Source organism: Oncorhynchus mykiss, chromosome 5, assembly GCF_013265735.2.
Source record: "Oncorhynchus mykiss isolate Arlee chromosome 5, USDA_OmykA_1.1, whole genome shotgun sequence".
Taxonomy (NCBI): Eukaryota; Metazoa; Chordata; class Actinopteri; order Salmoniformes; family Salmonidae; genus Oncorhynchus; species Oncorhynchus mykiss.
Genome location: NC_048569.1, coordinates 74,126,603 through 74,141,584, shown reverse-complemented (window position 1 = coordinate 74,141,584; position 14,982 = coordinate 74,126,603). Strand labels below are relative to the sequence as shown.

At 43.7% G+C, this 14,982-nt stretch overlaps 1 protein-coding gene across 2 annotated transcripts in view; it reads left to right on the top strand.

The window, feature by feature from the left end:
* LOC110524553 (sec1 family domain-containing protein 2) overlaps positions 1-14,982 on the top strand; it is a 231,791-nt gene that overhangs the window by 212,509 nt on the left and 4,300 nt on the right. The gene's annotated exons all lie outside the window — the stretch shown is intronic.

The following is a 14,982-nucleotide window of genomic DNA, read 5'->3' as shown; positions in this document are numbered from 1 at the left end:
TGACTGAGCTCAGTCCTCATGAAATGGACTCCTGGTAATCACCAGTTCTGACTGAGCTCAATCGTCATGAAATGGACTCCTGGTAATCACCAGTTCTGACTGAGCTCAATCGTCATGAAATGGACTCCTGGTAATCACCAGTTCTGACTGAGCTCAATCATCATGAAATGGACTCATGGTAATCACCAGTTCTGACTGAGCTCAATCATCATGAAACTCAAATACAGTGATGACTTTCTGTCTCTTTCATACAAACTTTGAGAAATAACGAGGAGCGTCCACAATGGGTTTTGTGTGGGGAAGTGCTTAGTAATGAGTCTCTCATAACGAAACAAATGAAAACGACACGTCCTGACCAAACATCCACAACATGACGGTAAACCCAGGGAGTTCTTTCAGAACAGGGCAGAATGCTTCAAGAAACAGGGCTTCAGGAAACAGAGATCCAGGAAACAGGGTCCAGGAAACAGGGTCCAGGAAACAGGGATCCAGGAAACACGGATCCAGGAAACACGGATCCAGGAAACAGGGATCCAGGAAACAGGGATCCAGGAAACAGGGGTCCAGGAAACAGGGATCCAGGAAACAGTGCTCCAGGAAACAGTGCTTCAGGAAACAGTGCTTCAGGAAACAGTGCTTCAGGAAACAGTGCTTCGACAGTGGAAAAGTAAATCAGCTAGCAAGGCATTGTTTTCATTGTATAACAGGTGATGATGAGCAGAAATAAGGGAGTACTAACTCTCAAAGTAGTAGATGTGAGTTTCTCTTTCAACAATCCCCTGGCTTTGTTACGATACACAGCTAATAGCTAACGTAAGCCAAAGCAAGCTAGCTAGCTACTGATAGTAGTGCAACCCTAAGAAACAGTACAGATGAAAATTCAGGCCTACTGTACATTTTACTGTAGAAATTATTTTTGGAACTGTTGCTGTTACAATGATTCATTTTTATTCTGAACTGGAATAAACTGATTGAAGCAAGATGCTTTTTGAGACAAACGCACACAGCTCTGGGTTCATCTACAGCAGGAAGCGGTCTCCTGCCTGACTGAGAAAGCAGTAGATGTTCTGATCCTGTTTGGCACCACATATCTATGCGATTCAGGGTTGTCAAGTACATAAACCGTGTCAATGCTGAGCATGACCAGTGTTGCACTGTGAAAAACTGAGCCCAGAATAGACATGCTTGTTGAAAACTTCAACCAGCCACACACCTCTCATTAGGACTGTGTGTGTGTGTTCTGGTCTACATCTGTGTGACGTGATCAATCAGTTTATTCCAGTTCAAAATTTTAAAAAAAATGTATTTTAACAGCAACAGTTCCAGTCTAAACTGTCTATCAACAATAATGTATACAGTAAGTAGGCCTGCATGTTTTGATCTGTACTGTTACTTAGGGTTGCACAACCAAAAAGTGTGTGTGTGTGTTCTGTTATACATCTGTGTGATGTAATCAATCCATTTATTCCAGTTCAGAATGAAATGATGTATTGTATTTTAACAGCACCAGTTCCAACCTAGACAGGTGTGTGGGAGTGTTTTTAATGGGGAAAAATAAACATGAAAATATATTTATGGGTATTTCATTTTTAATTGTTTTTGCCTATATTGCATTTTTTTTTAGGCATAAGTGCATTGAAATGTACCGATATTTACGTATAGTTGCATATTTTCCTAACCTTGGGTCCCAGGAAAACACAGAATTTCTCATTTGGGTCCCAGGCTGAAAAAGTTTAAGAACCCCTGGCATAGAGAAATAGAATGAATAGAACGGGAGTCACCATTAAAGTAAATCATTTGTCCGTTCTATTCATTCTATTTCTATGCATTTAATCCTATTCAATAGGCGAAATCCAGATAGATAACGTTTGAGAAATGAAAACGGGGCCCTGTAGATGTTAGCATGTCTCTCTGAATGTCTCCTACTTTCACTCTTATTTTCCCCTCACTTTACAATAAGCTGCTTAAGATATCTGATAATTGCATGTATTTATAGACTATTTAATGACGTGGGTTTAATTATGTATATTTCATGACATGTTCCATGACATATATTACAATCCAATCTACCTTCAATACATTTCCTCTGACTGTACCTTGCCACAGCTCACAATGAGTTGGATATACAGTATTATCATGTTTATTTCAGGGTTGTAAAAATGACAACCCCATCTAATATCTGCATTCTAGTTCTCTATGTCTGCCTGGCCCCAAACAGTGGCAAAGCCTCTGCATAATAGCTGTGCCTTTTAGATTTTAGCGTGTGTGTATGCGTCACATTTTAGTATACGTGTGAGTATCAAAAGTCCTCACACAAATAGTAAACCAACAAAAATTAGAATTAGGGGTTAGTGTTTAGGTTTAGGGTTTAAGATTAGAGTTAGGGTTAGGGTTTAAGATTAAAGTTAGGGTTTAAGATTAAAGTTAGGGTTAGGGTTTAAGATTAGGGTTAGGGTTTAAGATTAAAGTTAGGGTTAGGGTTTAAGATTAAAGTTAGGCTTAGGGTTTAAGATTAAAGTTAGGGTTTAAGATTAAAGTTAGGGTTAGGGTTTAAGATTAGGGTTAGGGTTTAAGATTAAAGTTAGGGTTAGGGTTTAAGATTAAAGTTAGGGTTAGGGTTTAAGATTAAAGTTAGGTTTTAGGGCTTTAAGATTTTAAATGGGAATCAATTCATGGTCGCCAAAAAGTCTTCACAAGTATAGTAAGACAGCTGTGTGCTATGTGTTAGTACTCTCTCTGTTCATGATGAAGTACAATTATTGAGTACAATTAAATGGATCAGAGCTTTGTATCTGTGAGTTACTGGCTTTTCTTGACAGAAACTCAAAAAATACAAACATCACCACGTCTCTCCCCACTGAGTCACTCTTCTAGTCAATTTCATGTCTTCAGGTCAAGATGTCTTTGTTTATGACAACCTCCTCTCCCTCTAATCTTAGAATATTCCTCACGGTCAGACAGGGAGAGGGGGGTGGCATTTTTCTTTCAGACACTTAAGAACCCAATGTTCTTTTTCCCAGAGTGTAACAGCACTATGTCAAATGTAATCACTGCGAGTAAGTAATTTCAAATCTTACAATCGGTGTCTCTGTCTCTCTTTGTTCCTGTCTGTCAGTATCTCTGGCTCTCTTTGTTCCTGTCTGTCAGTGTCTCTGGCTCTCTTTGTTCCTGTCTGTCAGTGTCTCTGGCTCTCTTTGTTCCTGTCTGTCAGTGTCTCTGGCTCTCTTTGTTCCTGTCTGTCAGTATCTCTGGCTCTCTTTGTTCCTGTCTGTCAGTATCTCTGGCTCTCTTTGTTCCTGTCTGTCAGTGTCTCTGGCTCTCTTTGTTCCTGTCTGTCAGTGTCTCTGGCTCTCTTTGTTCCTGTCTGTCAGTATCTCTGGCTCTCTTTGTTCCTGTCTGTCAGTATCTCTGGCTCTCTTTGTTCCTGTCTGTCAGTCTCTCTGGCTTTGTCTCTGCCTTCCTCTCTTTCTGTCTGTCCCTGTGCCTCTCTCTCTCTCTCTCTCTCTCTCTCTCTCTCTCTCTCTCTCTCTCTCTCTCTCTCTCTCTCTCTCTCTCTCTCTCTCTCTCTCTCTCTCTCTCTCTCTCTCTCTCTCTCTCTCTCTCTCTCTCTCTCTCTCTCTCTCTCTCTCTCTCTCTCTCTCTCTCTCTCTCTCTCTCTCTCTCTCTCTCTCTCTCTCTCTCTCTCTCTCTCTCTCTCTCTCTCTCTCTCTCTCTCTCTCTCCATGTCTCTCTGCCTGCCCCTGTCTCTCTGCCTCTCTCGATTGGGAAACATATGTTTACATTGCCAAAGCAAGTGAAGTAGATCATCTCTCTCTGTCTGACCATCGCTCTGCCTGCCTCTGTCTTTCTCTCTCGCTCTCTCTCTCTGCCTTCCTCTCTTTCTGTCTGCCCCTGTATCTCTCTCTGTCTCCCCTGTCTCTCTGTCCTTCTCTCTCTCCCTGTGCCTGCCCCTGTCTCTCTCTCTGTCTCCCCTGTCTCTCTGCCCTTCTTTCTCTCTCTCTCTCTCTCTCTCTCTGTCACCCCTGTCTCTCTGCCCTTCTTTCTCTCTCTCTCTCTCTCTCTCTCTCTCTCTCTCTCTCTCTCTCTCTCTCTCTCTCTCTCTCTCTCTCTCTCTCTCTGTCTGTCTGTCTGTCTGTCTGTCCCTATCTGTCTGTCCCTTACTGTCTGTCTGTCTGGCTGGCTGTTTCCCCTGTCTCTCTCTCTGTCTGTCTCCCCTGTCTCTCTCTCTCTGTCTGTCTCTCTGTCTCCCCTGTCTCTCTCTCTGTCTCCCCTGTCTGTCTCCCCTGTCTCTCTCTCTGTCTCCCCTGTCTCTCTCTGTCTCTGTCTCCCCTGTCTCTCTCTGTCTCTGTCTCCCCTGTCTGTCTCTGTCTCCCCTGTCTCTCTCTGTCTCTCTCTCTGTCTCTGTCTCTCTGTCTCTCTCTGTCTTTGTCTCTCCCTGTCTCTCTCTCTGTCTCCCCTGTCTCTGTCTCTGTCTCCCCTGTCTCTCTGCCTCTCTCGCTCTCTGTCTGCCTCTCTCTCTCTCTCTCTCTCTCTCTCTCTCTCTCTCTGTCTGCCTCTCTCTCTCTCTCTGCCCTGTCTCTCTCTGTCTGCCCCTGTCTCTCTGCCCTTCTCTCTCTGTGTGTCTGCCCCTGTCTCTCTCTGACATAAGAACACACCAAAGAAGTGCAAGACACTAACCAGGTATGGTGTGTGTCATAGCACACACACAATGCTCAGTAACATATGCAGTGCACACATACCTGCATTATCCATTGGGGGGGGGGGGTTAGAGCATGACTGGAATGGCTTGAAGAGGAAACATCCGTGATCTCATTACTGCTATCCTGTCCATCTCAAGGTGAGTTAAGAGGGAAAATACTTTGACACCACAACAGTAGGAGACAATTCCAAGATCTATCAATTGAGTTGACCTGCACGCACACGCACACGAACACCATACTGAGAAGCCTAAAAAGGATATTTGTTTTGGTTGGAAGGTTGCAGTGGCATTGTTAGTCTTACATAAAGTAATACTTTTCTTCCATTGCCATAGTAACCACTCTCTGAGGAGTCTGACGAGACTCTTGTCCTTCTGGGGGCTAAACGGAAGAAGGTCCACCTATTCAGCAGAAAGCACTCAGCAAACTAAGTGGGACTTAATCGCTCTCAACACCCAATACAAAGTTCTATCCATAGACTTGCGGACGGTGTTGGTTTAATTATTTCAGGGTTTAGAGCTAATCCTAGACCAGCTTTTGGAACTTGAAGCCAGCTAGAGACTTGTTATATCAACTGATAATCCAGGTCATTCAAAATCAAATAAAATGTATTTGTCACATACACATGGTTAGCAGATGTTAATGCGAGTGTAGCGAAATGCTTGTGCTTCTAGTTCCGACAATGCAGTAATAACCAACGAGTAATCTAACCTAACAATTCCAAAACTACTACCTTATACACACAAGTGTAAAGGGATAAAGAATATGTACATCAAGATATATGAATGAGTGATTGTACAGAACGGCATAGGCAAGATGCAGTAGATGGTATCGAGTACAGAATATACATATGAGTAATGTAGGGAATGTAAACAAAGTGGCATAGTTTAAAGTGGCTAGTGATACATGTATTACATAAATATGCAGTAGATGATATAGAGTACAGTATATACATATGAGAAGTCATGTAGGGTATGTAAACATTATATTAAGTATCATTGTTTAAAGTGGCTAGTGATATATTTGACATCAATTCCCATTATTAAAGTGGCTGGGGTTGAGTCAGTGTGTTGGCAGCAGCCACTCAATGTTAGTGGTGGCTGTTTAACAGTCTGATGGCCTTGAGATAGAAGCTGTTTTTCAGTCTCTCGGTCCCTACTTTGATGCACCTGTACTGACCTCGCCTTCTGGATGATAGCGTGGTGAACAGGCAGTGGCTCGGGTGGTTGTTGTCCTTGATGATCTTTTTGGCCTTCCTGTGACATCGGGTTGTGTAGGTGTCCTGGAGGGCGGGTAGTTTGCCCCCGGTGATGCGTTGTGCAGACCTCACTACCCTCTGGAGAGCCTTACAGTTGTGGGCGGAGCAGTTGCCGTACCAGGCGGTGATACAGCCCGACAGGATGCTCTCGATTGTGCATCTGTAGAAGTTTGTGAGTGCTTTTGGTGACAAGTCGAATTTCTTCAGCCTCCTGAGGTTGAAGAGGCGCTGCTGCGCCTTCTTCACGACGCTGTCTGTGTGGGTGGACCAATTCAGTTTGTCCGTGATGTGTATGCCGATGAACTTAAAATTTACTACCCTCCACTACTGTCACATCGATGTGGACAGGGGGGTGCTCCCTCTGCTGTTTCCTGAAGTCCACAATCATCTCCTTTGTTTTGTTGACGTTGAGTGTGAGGTTATTTTCCTGACACCACACTCCGAGGGCCCTCACCTCCTCCCTGTAGGCCGTCTCGTCGTTGTTGGTAATCAAGCCTACCACTGTAGTGTCCTCCGCAAACTTGATGATTGAGTTGGAGGCGTGCATGGCCATGCAGTCGTGGGTAAACAGGGAGTACAGGAGAGGGCTCAGAACTCACCCTTGTGGGGCCCCAGTGTTGAGGATCAGCAGGGTGGAGATGTTGTTAACTACCCTCACCACCTGGGGGCGGCCTGTCAGGAAGTCCAGTACCCAGTTGCACAGGGCGGGGTCAAGACCCAGGGTCTCGAGCGGGTACTATGGTGTTAAAGGCTGAGCTGTAGTCGATGAACAGCATTCTCACATAGGTATTCCTCTTGTCCAGATGGGTTAGGGCAGTGTGCAGTGTGGTTGAGATTGCGTCGTCTGTGCACCTATTTGGGCGGTAAGCAAATTGGAGTGGGTCTAGGGTGTCAGGTAGGGTGGACGTGATATGGTCCTTGACTAGTCTCTCAAAGCACTTCATGATCACGGAAGTGAGTGCTATGGGGCGGTAGTCGTTTAGCTCAGTTACCTTAGCTTTCTTGGGAACAGGGACAATTGTGTCCCTCTTGAAGCATGTGGGAACAGCAGACTGGGATATGGATTGATTGAATATGTCCGTAAACACACCAGCCAGCTGGTCTGCGCATGCTCTGAGGACGCGGCTGGGGATGCCGTCTGGGCCTGCAGCCTTGCGAGGGTTAACACGTTTAAATATTTTACTCACGTCGGCTGCAGTGAAGGAGGGTCGGCAGGTTTTGGTTGCGGGCCGTGTCAGTGGCACTGTATTGTCCTCAAAGCGAGCAAAAAAGTTATTTAGTCTGCCTGGGAGCAAGACATCCTGGTCTGTGACGGGGCTGGTTTTCTTTTTGTAGTCCATGATTGACTGTAGACCCTGCCACATACCTCTTGTGTCTGAGCCGTTGAATTGTGACTCTACTTTGTCTCTATACTGACGCTTAGCTTGTTTGATTGCCTTGCGGAGGGAATAGCTACACTGTTTGTATTCGGTCATGTTTCCGGTCACCTTGCCCTGGTTAAAAGCAGTGGTTCGCGCTTTCAGTTTCACGCGAATGCTGCCATCAATCCACGGCTTCTGGTTTGGGAATGTTTTAATCGCTATGGGAACGACATCGTCAATGCACTTTCTAATGAACTCTCTCACCGAATCAGCGTATTCGTCAATGTTGTTGTTGGAAGCAATGCGGAACATGTCCCAGTCCACGTGATCGAAGCAGTCTTGAAGCATGGAATCAGATTGATCGGACCAGCGTTGAACAGACCTGAGCGCGGGAGCTTCTTGTTTTAGTTTCTGTCTGTAGGCAGGGAGCAGCAAAATGGAGTCGTGGTCAGCTTTTCCGAAAGGAGGACGGGGGAGGGCCTTATATGCGTTGCGGAAGTTAGAATAGCAATGATCCAAGGTTTTACCAGCCCTGGTTGCGCAATCGATATGATGATACAATTTAGGGAGTCTTGTTTTCAGATTAGCCTTGTTAAAATCACCAGCTACAATGAATGCAGGCTCAGGATATGTGGTTTCCAGTTTGCAAAGAGTCAAATAAAGTTAGTTTAGCCATCGATGTGTCTGCTTGGGGGGGAATATATACGGCTGTGATTATAATCGAAGAGAATTCCCTTGGTAGATATTGCGGTCGACATTTGATTGTGAGGAATTCTAAGTCAGGTGAACAGAAGGACTTGAGTTCCTATATGTTGTTGTGATCACACCACGTCTCGTTAATCATAAGGCATACGCCCCCGCCCCTCTTCTTACCAGAAAGATGTTTGTTTCTGTCGGTGCGTGAAGAAACCAGCTGGCTGCACCGATTCCGTTAGCGTCTCTCGAGTGAGCCATGTTTCTGTGACGCAAAGAACGTTACAGTCTCTGATGTCTCTCTGGAATGCTACCCTTGCTCGGATTTCATCAACCTTGTTGTCAAGAGACTGTTTCCGCTTTGCGAAAGTCATATTCCTGGCCGTACGGATGGTGAGTTGACGTTGCTCTTATATTCAGTAGTTCTTCCCGACTGTATGTAATGAAACCTAAGATTACCTGGGGTACCAATGTAAGAAATAACACGTAAAAAAACAAAATACTGCATAGTTTCCCAGGAACGCGAAGCGAGGCGGCCATCTCTGTCGGCGCCAGATGTAACCTTCATTATAAACTAGGTGGTTCGAGCCCTGAATTCTGATTGGCTGACAGCCATGGTATATCAGACTGTATACCACGGGTATGACAAAACATGTATTTTTACTGATTACGTTGGTAACCAGTTTATAATAGCAATAAGACACTTTGGGGATGTGTCGTGCCTAAGAACAGCCCTTAGCCGTTGTATATTGGCCATATACCACACCCCCGTACCTTATTGCTTAATTATACTGTTGTTGATAGTGTGGGTGTTTGCGTGAATCATTTGTTATCCTCCTCTTTAGTAGGTGAGTCCCAGGGGGAATGAATATCTATTAGTAACAGGGAAATTCATTCCAAATGTCATGGGAGGCCTGGGTGATAGCAGGATGACTAAAGATGAGGCTATAAAGGACTGTTTTGTCTTGTGGGTGGATGGGGAGATGAATGAATTGGTTTGTTTGTTTCATTTGAACGCATAGGCCAATGTGTTCAAACCTCTCTTTCTCTCTGTATGTGAATGCGTGTTTAGATGAGTTAGTCATGTGTTTACTCCCAAGTTTGTTTGTTTTGCTTGTTTGTGTTTGCTCACTGAGCTGACATGTATTTGCATGGGGAAGTTGAAGTGCTGGATGATGTTTTTTTTTAAAATAAAATGTTGCTTTTATATAACACAGTCAGTCTCCCCACACATGCCTAAAATGGCCGAGATGGCTGTCAGCATGAGGTAGAATCACTTCATTAGATGCTGATGGGGTGAATCTGGTTGACAGGTGTCAAAGGTGTGAGGATGCCATGGTTGAGATCAGAAGGGTGTGTCTATCTGGATATTACTGTATCACACCTGAGTCAAGCAGAGGAGGATGGAACTCTTTGCTCTGTGTTGATACTGGTTGCTAGGTGTCAATAAAATCTATCTCTTCAAGTATTGAGAGCACAGGTGTGTGTGTGTGCGTGTGTGTGTGTGCGTGCGTGCGTGCGTGCGTGCGTGTGCTTGCTCGCTCGCTCGCTTGCTCGCTTGCTTGCTCGCTACCCTTTCTAGAAAGAAGCTAACATCCAGAACAATGTTCCCGAAGAAAAAAAAATCGACACAGAGCCAATTTCAGGTCTGCTGAGGGTAAACTCTAACTTTGAGAAAATTCTGTTCAACTTCTAGCGCACGTTTACTGTGAACACTGAGGCTGTACCTACTTTTAGTTTCAGTTTTAACTGAAACTTTTTTTAACGTTTTAACTTTATTGGCAATGTAGGCTGCGGTGGCTATTTGATCATAATGTAGGCCTACCAGAGTGGCCTTCCATCAAAAACAATGGAGAAAATACATGCCATAACATTTGAACATGGAAATTGCTCTTCTGTCATTCAGCCTACATGCAGCCAATGTGTGGTGTTCAATGTAGGCCATTCCATGAGACTTTTAAAAAAACATGCAGGGTTTTACATTAAGCTTTTTATCGAGTTGTCCTTCAGACTGAAAATGTTGTGTTTGATGCAAGAAACCACTTTACAAAATAAAATGCATTATTATTCCCATACCATTATTAGAGAGAATCAGACAAATTACGCTACACTCTGTCTATTGGCTACTTAGCTTGGCTTGCCTCTCTCAAAATACAACACTGCCGCTTTAAGACAAAAAAAAAGCTCTTTACCTGACTAGCTTTTTAAACATGTCTAGAAATGTACGCGTTTTCTGCTCTTATAGGAAGCAATCACTCCCCTATTTCTGACTACAAATTATCTATAACTGGGCTAATAACTCACTAAATAGCAAAGGATATGAACAAAATGTGCATATGTGACTACATGCAGCTCTCGCTTTGATCTCAAAACAAGCGTGTCTACTCATCTACTGCTCATGCTGTATACACAGTCCAGTTCAAAGTAAATGGCACAGATCCATATATGGCAATGGTCTGTTTGCATTTAGGCCTACTGCAGCTCTGATTTGTTTATGCCGCACAGGTCTGTGTAGTACGGGCTGAGTACTCTGATGCGCTTTCAACAAAATCTCTTGCATAGTTTTTGTTTTGGTAGGTTGCATTGAAAGTGTCTAATATTGCATTGATCACAATTGCCACGGCAAAGGGAAACGTTGATAGTGTTTACAGGGAAAACTTTAGAAGTGGTCACCAATTCATGTCAAAATAACTTTCTGTGTCAAAATACAAGCCGAGCTCTACCACTCAGATTTCTTTTTTACATGACTTAAAAAACAGAAGCTTATTAGGCTATGTTATGAGGGGAAAAGGGACCAAATTATTAGGGTGAAGCGCATGGGCTACTAACAGATTACTACACAACATACACTTAGTATTACTTTCTTAGCTTCTAGTATACATATCTCCCTGGCATATTACATAATTTTTGCACCAGCATAAAATACCATTTTAAATGGTGGGCAAATTTTGTCATCAAAGTCTGACTTTCTCTGGATTTGGTGCTTTCAAGAAAACTGTGAACTTGGGGGAAAAAACAATGTCGAATCATGACATCAGTGATCTTCAGGTCGGAGCTCTAGAAAGAGGCCAGGGTTCCCGTCTTGAAAAATATATTTTCCCGTGGTCTAAGGCACTGCATCGCAGTGCTAGATGTGTCACTACAGATCCTGGTTCGATCCCAGACTGTGTCACAGCCGGCCACGACCGGGAGACCCATGGGGTGGCACACAATTGGCCCAGTGTTGTCCGGGTTTGGCCAGCCGGGTTGTCCTTGTCCCATCGCGCTCTAGCGACTCCTGTGGCGGGCTAGGTGCAATGAACGCTGACACGGTCGCCAGGTGTACGGTGTTTCCATGCGGCTGACTTCCAGGTTAAGCGAGCATTGTCAAGAAGCAGTGCGGCTTGGCTGGGTCGCGTTTTGGAGGACGCACAGCTCTTGATGGAACAAGACTGTAACTACCAATTGGATATCACGAAATTGGGGAGAAAAAGGGGTAACATATATATCAATAATAAAAAAAATAAAATCTCAGTCTGAGATCGTTTTTTCCCCAGAGTTCCCAGTTCCGAGTTTCCAGTTGTTTTGAACGAGGCAGAAGTCATACTGTATTGACAGCATTGCCAATGTGGTCAACCTTTTCTGGCCCATAGTGTTGCATGTGAATGTTTATCCCTTTAAGCTTGGAAAAGAGACCCTTAAACCCAGACTTGGACCACACACCCACTCCACTGAATAGATAGCAGGCTAGTGATTGCTTTGCAACGCTTGCAGTTAGTCACTGATTCCTTCCAAAACACTCATTGTTGAATTTGCGATTTCCAACTTGTTGTGCAATGTTCATGGCCAATGAGCACCGATACTTTTTATCTCTAATTTCTGTTCATATGACGAGGATTGAAAAGGATTTGCCAGTAGATTGTCAACTTGATTTATGATGACTGCTTGTCTAGCTTGCTAGCTAAGATTTTGAAAGTATGATGTTGACATGATCAGTCCGATCAAAGCTACGGTTGATATAACGTGATTTGACGTCATTTTATCTGTGGCCAATGACCTTGAGCCTTCTTGGATGGGAACTTCTAATGTAACTCTATGGCAGCACCCAAGGGGCTTGAATTATTTTAGCTCTCCCTGTAGATTTTGCAGTGACGTAGTGCCTCCATGAGTAACAGAACACTGAACCAATCACAGCGCAACTAGAGAACATTACCAACCCCTTACGCTCCATATTTTCCGCTGGAGGCCGCACCACCACAGAAAGCACTGAGCTAGGCTGAAACACCAGCATTTTGGAGCTGCCTTATGCGGCTTTATTAACGCAATGTGTTTGCAAACTGATATGTGACATGTATTAATGCCAAAATAACCTGCAAAACAGGCAACAACAAAATATATATAAATATACAGTACCAATCAAAAGTTTGGACATACCTACTCATTCAAGGGTTTTTCTTTATTTTGACTTGTTTCTATAATAGTGAAGACATCAACACTGTGAAATAATACAAAAAGAAGTGTTAAACAAATCTAAATATATTTTATATTTGAGATTCTTCAAAGTAGCCACCCTTTGCCTTGATGACAACTTTGCACACTCATTGCATTCTCTCAACCTCTGCTGCAGAGGATACGTTTATTAGAGTTACCAGCCTCAGAAATTGCAGCCCAAATAAATGCTTCACAGAGTTCAAGTAACAGACAGGTGGGGCTCAAAACAGGTCTGTCACCTGCCCTGAATGATGGGTCACCACTGCAAGCTGTAGGAATGAGGTTTGTGCAGTATGCTATAGGCCCAATACATTATCGCTGCATATTGGCTTTGCTTGAATTGCCATGCCAATGCATTGTTGTTCAGGCCATTTTTTAATGATTATATTTCAAAATATTTGATCACACCGTTGTTGTATTACTTGTGAGGCACAGCTGAGTGAGCATACATGTGCATAATTAGCTTTTTATTTTACTGTGCTGATGATGCCTGATTCTGATGGTCAGAATTAGGCACCACTCATAAAAACAGCAGCTTTTTAATGTATTCGTTGACAATCTCTAGTCATGGTTTTAAACGTTTTGAAATCTCACGCTGTAGATTTCTTATGCCTGCTAAAGTACTGCAGACACGGTAATCTGAGCCATCCGATTGGACAGTTGTAGGCCTGTAGTGCACTTGCTCTCTGGGCCCTCCGGGTAGGCAGAGTTTGTACATTGACACATGAAATGGTTCAAAATGGCAACAGTTCGCCTACACAGTGCACAGTGCAGCTGAATCGGGTGAACCTACTTTCAACAGACTGAGACTCTAATAGAAAAAAAACTAGGCTTATTGTTGGGTTTTTTATAGAAATGTCTGGCGATCGACTAGGAATGGTTTGGTTAATTCATGGTTAATTCAATTCAAGGGCTATATTGGCATGGGAAACATATGTTGACATTGCCAAGCAAGTGAAATCTCTTGCATCTCTCTGTGGGCTGATAGGTCTGCCCGGCAGTCTCGGCTACTGCGCTCTGTACCGGTGCATTTTCGAGGGAACCTTGCTCCAGACCCTTCTGAGCACTCTGCTATTTCGAGAATTCTCATAAAGCTCTGCCAAACCTTAACTGTGGCTGCATTGTTAACTCGGGATAATAAAATAATCTGGTTTACCTTGTAACCTAAAAATGGACTGCTTTATAGGCCCGGGTAGCTGGTCAGATTAAACCTTCAGTCAGCGAATTCCTCTCTTTAGTTCTTGCTCTCTTTCACTCTTTCTTTCTGTTGTCTCTGTCTCTCTACACACAATAGCGTTGTATGGAGTTTGTCAAGTGCAATTGGAAAATATGACTGTGTTTTCTTTATAACCTTCAGAATGTGAACATTGATAACTTTATTTATAATAGTATTTTCAAGGTGCCCTCTCCTTCATGCTCAGCACTCTAAGGTAGAACTTTTAAACTGAAAACAGTAGCGTGTTAAAGTCACAGAGTGCTTTTAGTGTGAAAGGATAGAATGAGTACAGAATAAATATATTAGCCAAATGGCTAAGAAGGGTTGGTGAGTGTGTGTGTATGTGTGTGTTAGAGGGGGAGTGATGACATATGCAGCTTGGGAAATGTACACCTCCTGGGTGTGTATCTGTAGAGGTGTAGTGTTCTGCCAGGGTTTATGGGAATGTCGTGACTGTCTGGAGCGGTGGGGTATTTTTTAGAGCAGGTTGGGTCATGTCACGTTGACTATCCATCCATATTCACCTAGCTAACAGCCTGCCTGGCTGACTAATACTTGGCTGCAATCAGTATATGCGCCTCACAATAATCACCACGGTAGACTAATCACACAATAACAAGGCAATTTAAAACAAAATCATCAGCACACCCACACACACATAAACACTTATCATACAAACACTTGTTTTCAACAATACCCTCCACAACACACTGGCTCATAACTGAAAACAAAGCTATTTTCATCCCCAGCAACAATAACCCCCTTATAAACAACAATACCCTCATCTCATCTGCATGGACCTTCTCAATAAGAGGCCTGCCCTACAGAGATGAGCTGTTTCTAACTCTGCTTCATAGTTATTCACATCACACCATCTCTCATTCATCCAGTGATGGAGGGGACTAGGGAATCACACCATCTCTCATTCATCCAGTGATGGAGGGGACTAGGGAATCACACCATCTCTCATTCATCCAGTGATGGAGGGGACTAGAGGATCACACCATCTCTCATTCATCCAGTGATGGAGGGGACTAGAGGATCACACCATCTCTCATTCATCCAGGGATGGAGGGGACTAGAGGATCACACCATCTCTCATTCATCCAGTGATGGAGGGGACTAGGGAATCACACCATCTCTCATTCATCCAGTGATGGAGGGGACTAGAGGATCACACCATCTCTCATTCATCCAGGGATGGAGGGGACTAGAGGATCACACCATCTCTCATTCATCCAGGGATGGAGGGGACTAGAGGATCACACCATCTCTCATTCATCCAGT